At 43.2% G+C, this 12,544-nt stretch overlaps 1 pseudogene; it reads right to left on the reverse strand.

Moving 5' to 3' along the window:
- Positions 1-5,734: 5,734 nt before the first annotated feature.
- LOC123087997 (putative disease resistance protein RGA3) lies at positions 5,735-12,337 on the reverse strand (annotated as a pseudogene).
- Between the last annotated feature and the right edge of the window lie 207 nt (positions 12,338-12,544).

Raw genomic sequence — 12,544 nt, forward strand, 5'->3', positions numbered from 1 at the left:
CCGAACAGGGCCTAAATCCCGTAAGTGTCTGTTAGGATGGAAAAATCATCTTAAAAGTTGCAGCTGAGTGAATAATCAAGTTGCCACAATATTGGTACTCCTTTTGATGTCGATACAACTACAACTTTTGACATGCTTACAATGGCACGTTCATTATCGTGGAACTACAACTTTATGGTACATACAAAAGAGGTTTTGTCAAAACAAACCTCAACTATACGAAGACATCAGTGCATAGTACATTTTAACCAGATAGACATTGCTGTGAGAAGATCTCCCGCCCAGAGACTAATGAGCGCAAACATTTCCTCCATATGCTTTCTGAAGTTGAAATTCATCGACCATGCTCTCCCTTCCTTAACTTTTTTTCTTCTTAGCGGCAACAAAGAAAGCACATCCATGAATTATGTTCGTCTCCTCTCACAATTTTCCTTCAATAGCTTTGCAATTTTCCTAGAAAAGATTCGCTGGCGGCACTAAATATTCTTGGGCATGGTTTCAGTGATCGAGCACACCACTGATTATCCATTTGGCCACGCAGTAGATCCATGTATAGTCATCACTTCCACTGTCAAGGTGTGGACTACACAAGACTGTGCATATAGCTATTGGAGACGGTCGCTTGGATTTTGTTCAACCGGTTTGGTTAACTATGTAGTCAGCCCAGTAATATAGTATATTGCTATATCTCGGCTTGGTGGATTAAAAAAAGTAAACATCCTCCCCCGCCTATGGATTAGAGAAGAAATAGTGATCCAGGTTTCTCCCCTACCATCATCCTCCTCCGTCGATAGATAGCTGACCTCTTCCTCCTCCGGTGAGGGTGTGTAGCAAGGCTCCAATCTACAGGTGGGAGCCATAGTTCCCCTCTCTTGGGACATTATGTAGGTTGCCCATCGGCGGTAGCGAGATGAGGGTGTCATCATCGGTGTGGAATTAGGTCTCCGCACCTCACCCACATTCCAATGATGCTTTTTCGTATGGAATATGGTGTATCCTTATATCTGGTTTCGTCGGTTCTAGCATTTTCTTCTACAGGTTTGTGGCGGTCGCACAAATCTTGTGGAGCGGACAACGTGTGGATCTACATCTTGGTCCTCCGGCTCAAGTTTCGAGCGATGACGGTTGGCCAGACTCGGTCTCATCGGTGAGCGTGCCAGGTTTGTGTTCTCCGCCTCCTTTTGGCTGGAAATAGGGCATTCTACACACCTTCTCCATTTTCTTCACCAGGGCGGCGATTAGTTGTGCATATCATGGTCACATGCGTCTCCTAGTCTGCATCGACGACTTCATGGCGGCTGCTTTTACTGGCCAACCTGATAGGGTAAGTAACCTTGACCTTTACTGGCCATCGTATTGGAAGTATGTATGTGAATCTGTCCTGCTGACCATAATGGTGTACTAGTGTGTAGTGTCTGCTCCAATAGTCGAAACCATGATGCTAAGTGGAAACATGGAACTACTAAGTTCAGGGCATGGTTAATCTAGTTGTGATAGTCTTGGTGTGCGAGCATCAGGACCAAATTAGAATCATTAGGCTTATCTTTGTTCTAAGAGGTTTAACTAAATATATGTGGCACCTGTGATTCTTTCATCATTTGCTACAGAAACTAAATCTGAACCAGCATAGCATGGTCACATGCTGGTCATTTTGTTTTACTATTCTAAAATTGTTTAATCTAAATTCTGTCAGGTGTAAGTTAGTTTATGTTAAGCACGTGTAACTGGGATTTTTTTTTAGAAAAGGAGGATGACCCCCGGCCTCTGCATCTGGGAGATGCATACGGCCACTTTATTGATTATTCTCGAGGACCTTATAAAGTATTACAACAATATGCCTGAATCCGCCATCTTGACAACATATGCCACTACTCCTATCCAAAAGATGCAGGGGTGCTACCTGGGCCACATACCCAGACTACTCACCTAATCCTATCATCCAAAGCCAGAAGCCCCATCCGAGCCACATACTAGGTCTGGGGCATAAACTGGTCTGACGCACTCACATGTGTCGTCGCCGACATCTTCCACATGTCCGTCTTCAGAGCAGATATTGAGGCTTCTACCTTGTGAGGTCACTCCGTCATCGACGCCACCTTGACGCCAGACAACTACCTCCACCTGCGCGAGTCCATCACCGCGCATCGGGCGCCGAGTCTCCACCGCACCACGCCGCCGAGATCCGCCGTCATCAATGTGAAGGATGAAGCACCGCTCCACCAAAAAGGCGCCCGCTGGTCCCTCGATCCCGTGTACGCCTCCAAGAATGACGCCCCCAAGGAGGAAACGACACCAACGCGCCGCCGTCATCCGATCAACTGATCTAGGGTTTCCCCCGGAGGTAGCGGATAGAGGTCTAGAGCTTCTCCACGGCGATGTCTTCAAGAAGGTAATGACACAACAGGGTGTCACCAACGCCGGCCATGGCATGAAGCCGAGCACAAGGTTTTCACCCGGATCCGCTCGAAGAACCTCCATCACGTAATGTGTGCACGGGTCGCCGCCGATCTAAGCCGCCGCACAACGAGCAGGCCTCACCGGCCAGATCAGATCTGTCCGGAGGGCACAACCCGCATGGTGCCGACCCAACCACCAGGCCCTCCATGCCGCCACCGCCGATCCGAGGTCAGGTGGTGTGTCGCCGCAGACCTGGCCGCCGCCGCCGAACGCCGCCAAGCAGCCCGAGGCAGAACCGGCTGCCGCACCCCACCATCGCCGCCCCTGGCCAAGGCAGCCGCCGCGCCGCCGCCGGAAGGCAGGCCCGCCGCGCCGCCAGGCCAGATCGGCCCTTGGCCGAGGCAGCCGCCGCGCCGCCAGGCCAGATCGGCCGCGCCACCCATGCCGCGGGGCGCCGCACCACCCCCACGGCGCAGGCAAGAGGGAGGACCCCCGCCACCGCCGTCAGCCCCGGGCCATCGCCGGCGGCGTCCTTCGGCGGCGGCGGAGGGAGGGGAGGAAGGGAGGGGAGGGACCGGCGGCGGCTAGGGATCGAGATCCCGCCCGAGTCGCCCGAGCGGGGGCGACGCGGGGGGCCTCGTGGTTTGATGAAGAGTACTACTCGTATGTAACTGGGATACCTAAACAAAAGGTGAAATGCTCAACTTCAACACAGCCTAGTGTGATGATTTCTTGGAACCTAGCTCTTTTGCTGGAACATGAATGTCTGCTACAGGGGTGTAGTTACTACTCCCTTCGTCCCAAAATAAATGTCTCAAGCTTAGTACAACTTTGTACTAGAGTTAGTACAAAGTTGAGACACTTATTTTGGGACGGAGGGAGTATTTATTTCCAAATGGTCGAATGATTCCCTCTTTCTAATATGATGAGAGAAAAATAGGCTAGTTAATTTTAGCCTACATGCATGCATGTACATAGCAAGCATTCTATCAATTTCGTGCTTTCAGGACAAGTGCTCAAATGTACTGTTGCAGAATAGAGATGATCATGTGTATCATGAACAGTAAAGCATGGATGAAACACACAATCAACTCAAGGAACACTCTAACAAGTTGGTTTTCCTGATTGCTAGTTCCTCCACCTGAACTTAAACCTAGGCCAATATGGTACATATGTTTCTCTGAAAATAATTCTCAAGTTGAATCAAATATGTGCGCCTGGAAGTACGGTTGTTCTTCTCTCAAAATATTGGTCCGGTGAACCTAATTTTAGGTGATAAAGTGCAGACATACATTTGAAAAATAACTCGTGCACATGCGTCCCTGATCCTAACAGTATCATGACTCTATTTGTTTCTTGTTCAAGGGAAGCATGCAACAAGATGCTCATATTCAGAGCAACACACACAAACAGTTCTATGCAATTATGAATAAGGTCTTTAATGGTCAGAGATATGCATGTAAACTTTTCCAGTCCACAATCAAATATGTAATAGAGTATATGCTGGCAGGTAGAGTTTATGGTTGACAAAAATGCCCCACGGGTTTGTCCTTCTGTAGCAAAAATGCATTTCTACAGAAATCCTTATTCAGCATATATGATGTTGCCGTTTGCTACTGCCTGACATGATCCATGACCTAAACCTCTGAACCTGACACGTACACAAATCCTTTCTTAGCATGACGTTCAGTTTCAGCTGATATAGTTACATGCATGTTAACCATATTTATTCCTCTCATCTGTTCGTCATTACCATATACTTACTTTAGCATCTATAAACCCCTCTCCATGTTTTTCTGGACGAACACGATTCTCTTATATATCCACTGTGCCTTTATTATATTCACAGGTTAATGCCAAGTAAGAAATCCGACAATAATAAGAATAGAGGATGGTACATGTTCCCAAAGTCTACACGGCCCTCCATAGTCCATAGACTCCATGCACACTAGGCTTTACCGTACTCGAGGATGTCGAGATCTGACTGGTTGGGGCTTGGCCTCCTAATGTCCTTGCTTCCTCCTTACGGGCTGGTGGTCTTCAGCCGTGCCGTGTAACTGCCTCTTTTCTCCCTGCAGGTGCTTGGTCTCTAGGTCACCACTGTGCCGCCAAAGCTTGGATTGCTGGAAAATTTCTATAGTGGTGAGAAAAAGAAGCGTGCGGTCTGTTTTGCAATATTGCTCGATGATGCGGCCCAAATGCAGTAGAATAATCCTCGATGTTTCTCAAGCCTATGCAATTCATTTAGATAAGACATGATCGCTACCTCTTGCATATATGGATGATCTTGATTCATCATCACTAGAGGAGCATAACTAAGTATCTGGAATGCAACTATATTTATCAGAGTATTTAACCAAAAACTACCACATTTCACGGAAACGTGACAGAAAACTACCACTTTACAATTTTGTGCGGAAAACTACCACTTTTGTCCTAATTCATGGCAAAAAACTACCAAGTCTCGAAACCGGTCGCTTCGTCCGCGCTAAGCACCAAACTGACCAGCCGGTCCCATGTTTCAGGTGTCACGGTGGCCAACCGACGCCCGCCGCGTGTTAACGACGCGTCTGCGGTCGGAAACGGCGGTTGTCAGTTTGCGTTCAATGCACCAAAATGTGGGACCCGTCATTTGATGTTGATCCTCTGACGACGCCGTTTCCGACCGCGGACGCGCTGTTAACGTGCGGCGGGCATCGGTTGGCCACCGTGGCGCCTGAAACGTGGGACTGGCTGGTTAGTTTGGTGCTTAGCGCGGGTGAAGCGACCGGTTTCGAGACTTGGTAGTTTTTTGCCACGGACTAGGACAAAAGTGGTAGTTTTCCGCACAAAATCGTAAAGTGGTAGTTTTTTGTCACGTTTTCGTGAAATGTGGTAGTTTTTGGTTAAATATTCATATTTATCACTTAGGAATTTCTGATGTGAAGGTGCTAACTACAATGTATTTATCAGCTTGTGCGGCTGTAGGTATCTCCAGTTTCAGCTGACGCACTGTTTCTCATCTTTTATGATAGAATCATATTTTACCGTGTCATGTGCTCACATGGCTTTTATGTGATTGTACCATATGCATCTACATGGCCTTTATGTGATTGTACCATATATATCATGTTGTGACGAGTTAATTTGAGGTGTAAACCGACCTCTGGGTTCAGGTTCTAGTTTTAATTTCGATGCCTTTTCATGTTACAATGCAAGCTACATACTTTAATTCATCATATTTATCGTTGTTGCTGCTACATAAAACAGTAACAATACATTATAATGAGGTTTCAGAACTGAAATCAAACATCTCAATGGATTATTACTTGTACAATATGTACAGAGGATCATCCCTTAACTTACATGTGCAACTGTTTCCCTTTTGGAAATAACAAGATGGATGTAATTACAGATGCAATACTTGTTGTGCAACCATCTAACATTGCCTTACATATGGGGGTCAAATTGAGATGGTTTCTTCAGGCTATTAGTTTGATTCGCACCAAAAAATACATCACTTGTTTACAAGTTGTGAGCTATTCTAACCTTCATTCGTAGCATCAATGGATGGATGTAGAGAGAACATAAAGATGGCTAAGACATCTTTCCAGTCTTAAACGTCGATGGCAAAGTCTCATGCTTCTGCACGTAGACAAACTTAGTTCTTGTAGTGAAGTTAGCTCAACCAACCAACTCGGGAGTTCTGGCTGGTCGAGTGACAATGATTCGAGAGAGGAGAGGTGTTCAATAATCTCAGTTGAGGTGGTCAGATCACTGCAACGGCCGATAGTCAACTTACGGAGGGCAGGGAGGTGATGAAGCAACCTCCACTGATGCATGGGCACCTTGCTGCTACAAACAGTCAAATCAGTTAATGGAGATGAGGAGGAAGCAGCACTGTGTGACAAGCTCTCTCCCAATGATAATAGCACATTATCACAATCTATTATCATCAAGACCGATATATCTCTAGGCAGACATGGTTGTATCCTCAACTTTGCACATCGCTCTACGGTCAATGCCTCAAGCTTAGGGAACATTAACTCATTTGCACCTCCCTCCCCACTGGTATATGCAGTGTTGAACTCTTCCAAGCTCTCCATGCCATAGAGACCCAGCTCTAGTAGATTTGGTAGTTGACCGAGTGGTGGTAAGCTCTTGCACTTATGAAAATCACACAGATTTATCTTACAAAGATTAGGTAGGTACTGCCTAATGCTCATAAACCAATCAGGAATGGTGACACTCCTGTAACCAGTTATAGACAATATCTGTGTACTGCTTGGTGGCACTAGTTTTTCCAACACCTCCTTGTCATCCACAAACCTAACAGCAGGTACAGTCCATTGAAATGCTAGCATTTTAATTTTTTGTTTCTCGATCAGTTTTATACTCTCAGCCTCTTCTGCAGACTTCACATCTTCAAGTCTATCTATCGTCAGCATATCAGGATTTGTAGGCTGAAGCAGGGTGATATTGCTGCTACTTTTATCACTAGAAGGATGCACCACAAAGTGTGGCAACAAGGCAAGATTTAACCAGGAGAGCCCGGATTTAACAAAGTTGTCCACATTTAGAACCTTCAAATTAACTATTTGAAACATACTATCAGGAAGCTTCTCTATGTTGGAGCAGCCTATGAGGTCCAATGTATGAAGTTTCCTGAGGTTGCCAAAACTTTCTGGTATACTAGAAAGCCCTCGATTCTCAGTTAAGTCCAGATGCTCTAGATTGGAAAGAGTGCTGAGAGAGCCAAGCAAGATGTCAACTTGATCTTTTGACTGGGCCATAGCATGCATGCACCCTGATAGATTTAGATACCTGAGTTTGGTTAGATTACCAATAACCTCTGTCAGACCTCTCCTATTTGCTACAATAATAAACTGAACTGATAAATTCAAATATTGAAGCTTTGTAAAGCCGCCAAAAGCTTTTGAAATAGACATATAGCAATGGGATAAATCCAGATGCACCAGCTGCTTCAGCTCTGCGAATGACTTTGGGAGTTCACGTATTCCATGGCAACCTGATAGATCAAGATGCATCAGACCCTTCATATCACCAATTGAATCCGGCAGTGCTGAGAGATTATGAGAGCCTCTAAGGTTGAGATAATTTAATTCTGAGAGCTCGGTGATACAATTGGGAATCATGTGATCTCGGATCCTTGGAGCACAAAGAAACCTCAACAGTTTCAGTTGACCAACAGATTCTGGCAACTTCCGTATAAGGCATTCACTTAAATCCAAGACACGGCATTCACTTAAATCCAAGACAGGGAGGCATGTACCTAGTGAAAATGCATCACCATGGAGTTCCAATTTGCCACAGTCTAGAAAATGCAACGCCTTTATATTTGCAGGAGAAGTCGCGGATAACTGCAATGGCTTGCTACAATCTGTGAGAAATGCATAGAGGCATCCATTTCCCATAACACTGCCATTACTGTTTACTTGATCGGCCAAGATTGCTCTTGCAAGATCATGCACTAGGTCATGCATCGTGAACAGTGTAACATCTTTGTCTCACCATCTATCACTCTGCAGCAAAGAAGACCTAATTGTGTTAGAGTTTTGAATTTATTTTGTTTTGTAGAAGTATATTTATGAATGGAAGTACTACCATTAAGTGTAAACAGAGTAGTAATACATAATAACTCACCATAGGTGTCTTTGAATACTGAAGGAAGGACATCCCCAAAAGTTGCACGACATATTTCTCGCAGAGCTGCATAGAGTCAAATATCCTAGACCGCTCAGTGAATCCAAGAGCTATCCATTGGTGAATTAGATCATACTTCACTATATTATGACCTTTTGGAAACACTGCACAATAGGTAAAGCATGACCTCAAGCATTCAGGCATATGACTATAGCTTATCAGCATGGACGCAAGCACTTCATGATCTCTTGACGATGATTCCTCCAAAATAGATACATTCCAGATATAATGGTCTCTTACTGACTCCCACTCATCAGGCGTCTTCCCCTTCAGCGTGTATCCAAGTGATTGAGCCGCTAAGGCCACACCTCCACATTTGGTTGCAATCTCCCTTCCTATATGCTTCAATCGTTTTTTGTCAACTCGATCGTTAAAGGCAGTTTTCTGTTTTATTATTTTCCAGCAGATTTTATCTGTTAAAGTCTCTAGCTCGTATGGTTCAACTGTATGACAAATTTCCCTTGCAACTGCTTCATCTCTTGTGGTTACAATAACTGTCACCATACTGTCCACACCAACTCTTAACATAGCCATGAGAGAATTTAGTGTATCTGGATTCTTCTCCCACACGTCATCTAAGACAATAAGAACCTTCTTACCAGCAAGTAGCTCTCTGAGTTTAATATGTATCATCTGCCTTTCAGCTACATGGCTCTCCTCTGATAGCTGTGATATTATAGAGTTGCCAATTTTATTCAGGACAAGATTTTGGGACACATAGACCCAAACCTTAAAGTAACCTGCAAACTGAGCATCATCGAAAACTAGTTGGGCCAGCGTTGTCTTACCAATACCTCCAAAGCCATATATTGGAAGGACGGTGAACTCAGGTGAGATACTCCCAGATAAAGTAGCTACCATGTTATCTCTTTCTTCAGTCCTCTCGATGATTAGTGATTCTTCCACATCTGATGATGTTTCCTGTATGTCAGTTTCTTGCTGCACATTAGAGCTATCATCGGGCATCAAACTGAAACGCTGGTTTTTTGTCATATCATATAGTCCATCTGTCAACTTCTTTAACTCATTAGCCATTGGATTCTCTGGACCAATTGTGGGACCAGGGGCCACAACTGCTGACTGCAAGTTGTAAGTACATAGAAAGATCATAACAGATATCATGGTCATAATTTCGTGGAATATAATTCATGAGATGCAAAATTGTACATATCTGTAGCCTAAATAAGTTTACATTTATTTCAAATTAAACCAAAGTAGTAGATGAATTTTAGTTAAACTCCTTGAAGAATGTGCAAACCAGCTGGGAAAAGCAGCAAGACAGTAATACGTCAAGATGAAACCTTGGAGAAAATGCAGCACCGAACACATAAGAAGTTTCATAAGGCATGTATATGTGACCATACCTTTGCTACTGATGAACTACTACTCGCCCCAGTTTCAGTAGCGAACTCATCCGCATTTCTTGTTGCGCCAAGCCTATCAATTATATGCTGAGTATCTGGTCGTTTCGCCGGGTTAAAGTCAGCGCACTCGATCGCTATCTCAGCGCATACTCGTACTTGTACCAGTTGTTTGTCTCCCTGAGATTTCTCCAACCTACTTCTCCACCTCTCAAGTATCTACGAAATTGCCATCATGGGTTATGATTTATGTAGAGCAACATATATTTTATAGCACCCATCTTCCGCATATCTTCATATATATAAAGAAGAGAGGCAAAATAATGATAAAAAAGGCATGAAATGCTTGTTAAAGGAGACATAAAATCATAGCAAAACCTCATGCCACCTAGAAGCAACTGGCCTCCAGCCATTACAAAGACTTGTAATTGCACAGCAAGTAACACACTAACATAATGAGCCTAGATAAAATAAACTACTCAATTTGACAAAGGAGAAACATTTTAGACAGGAAACTGTATTATAGCAACCAATATATAACTATAGGGATAGAGTTACATGTCTACTTGACCCAGTAGGATGTAAGGACAATTTACCACACATCACTATAAACATGTTACACTTATAACACTGCTCATCTAGATTTTAATAGATGGTAACAGCATAAGATGCATTGTGGAAACATTTCATTATTCATACGTATATAATTTTACAGTCACCGATACCATGAGAAAAAAATGCTTGTTTCTTGCGCAGCTAATTTGTTCTTTGCAGTACTATGTGATACAAAAAAGATGGTATGCTACGTCTAAATGGAAGAATGATATATTATACAAAGCAGTGTAACACAGTAATTTTGAAATCAAGCCTTTATATTAGAACGAACTCATCTTACATTATCAATATCAGCATATCCCCTGTCTCCTGTTAGTATCTCTATGATTATCATACCAAGACTATAAATGTCTAACTTGAATGTGATCTGTCTGCGCGTATAAAATTCTGGTGCCAAATATCCCCTGCATGAATATTTATATATCTAATCAATTAATGGAAAAAGGGATTGATATTCATTCATACATAACAAAAAAAAATGCTATTACAGGAGTCATAGCAAGCTTACATAGTTCCAATTAGTTTTGATGTAATAGCCTGGCTTTGCTTTTCACCAAAGCACCTTGATAGACCAAAATCACCAATTTTCGGCAACATGTTATCATCTAGCAGTATATTTGCCGGTTTAAGATCCAAGTGAACGATGTGATTTTGGTGAAGATAATATAAACCATCACAAATTCCATTGATGATTTGATAGCGCTTTCTCCATTCAAGTCCACAAGATACATCTACAAAACGGAGAGCAGAAAGTTGGTTTTGTATTTGAGAAACTTGGAGTCCTCAATCACTAAACACTAAATAAATGGATGCTTGAACCAAATACATGCGACATCATCCTACCAGTGATTTGCTTATCTAGACTGCCTTTAGGTAGATATTCAAAGCAGAGTAGCCTTTGTCGTACATCTGCTAAGACAAGTTTTCCCTCACAGACTACCATTTCCCCTTGTGTGTCAGAACAATATCCTAGGAACCGTACTATATTTTTGTGCTTTGCCTTCATCAGACAATGAATTTCTTCGCTGAATTTCTTCTCATCCATATCAACCAAATCGTGAAGCTTCTTCACAGCAACCGTGCCACTGTCAAGCATTCCCTATAACCGCAACATGCTTTGGCAGCGTTAACTTAAGTTTCACATAAACCGTGATCAAGACGAGGGCAGCTGACTAACTGAGAGTTACTGTATAAGCATACCCTGTAAACCCTTGCAAAGCCACCACAGCCAATTTCTTTGTCATCAGAAAAATTGCTGGTGATGTGTGCCAGAAGTGATAACGGTAGGGCCTTTGGTTCTGCGCTTTCATCAAATAGAATACGCTCCAGTACTTTTTGTGAGGTAATAGTTTCGCGATCCATTTGCAGTTACAAACACAATACTATTGGAACAAGGAAAAAAATGCATTGTTCATTAGTCTATTAGATCTGGTTCTTAGATTATCAACGCTCATGACAACACACTTCTTTTAGGAAAACATTAGACAGCACTACACTTTAGCATGAGACATGTCACAAAACCACTCTTAACATCTCACATTTTGAATGGAACAAATCCACGAGGTTAGACTCGATAAAGTTTCTTATTTTGAACTGCGTGTGAAATAGTTCATAGTCAAATTCATATGGTAATCCTACAAATCAAAAAAGCTTTATAGGGAAAAAATCCCAAAGAACAGAATCCTCAAAAATTCCATATAATTCCTTTGAAACAAGAAAAGGTTGTTATATGAATACATTTAAAAAAAGCTCACTTCTCAGAATTCCAATGGGATTTATTTGAATCAAAGATGCCACTGTGTGGATGATTGGTCCAAAGCGTCATGAACATGATAAAGAAGCAGCATGTCATCTAACTAAAGATAGCAATCATGCATGCAGGAGAAGATATTTTGCTGGCACAAAAAAAATGGCAATTACCTGAAGAAGCTCAGCTGCAGTCCTGTGAAGCGATTACCTGAAGAAGCTCAGCTACAGTCCTCTGAAGCGATCGTGAATTTCAGATGTTGCCCAGTCCTGTCTAGACGGGGATTTTTACAGCAAAGAGGTGAGACCTAGATCCTGAACACAAATAGGACAAAAGAACTGCATCAGAAATATCCGATTACTCCGTGTGCGGGTACCAGCTGGATGACACTGCTAATATGCGGTTGAAAGTTTACTTGCAGGTTGCAAACGCAGTGCCTATCTCAACAGAGTTGCTTGTTAACATTGCCAACTAGGTGGGGATTGTACAGCCCGGCTCTCCTGTGAGAGGGAAGTGATAAGTCCGTGGAAAAAATTGTGTGGTGTGTGATTGCCTCAAATGGCTGGTTCAATCTTTCTGTACCACAACATATTCTTCCTCGATGAAAATGAAATTAGGGGGAAATTGTCATGAGAGCTACGCATGGGGCTAAGGTTGGATCACCATGTGAATGCTCTAGCCTTGCAGCCCACTAAAGCCAGATTGCCTGGACGTCACTGTT

This window comes from Triticum aestivum, chromosome 4A (assembly GCF_018294505.1).
Source record: "Triticum aestivum cultivar Chinese Spring chromosome 4A, IWGSC CS RefSeq v2.1, whole genome shotgun sequence".
Classification (NCBI taxonomy): Eukaryota; Viridiplantae; Streptophyta; class Magnoliopsida; order Poales; family Poaceae; genus Triticum; species Triticum aestivum.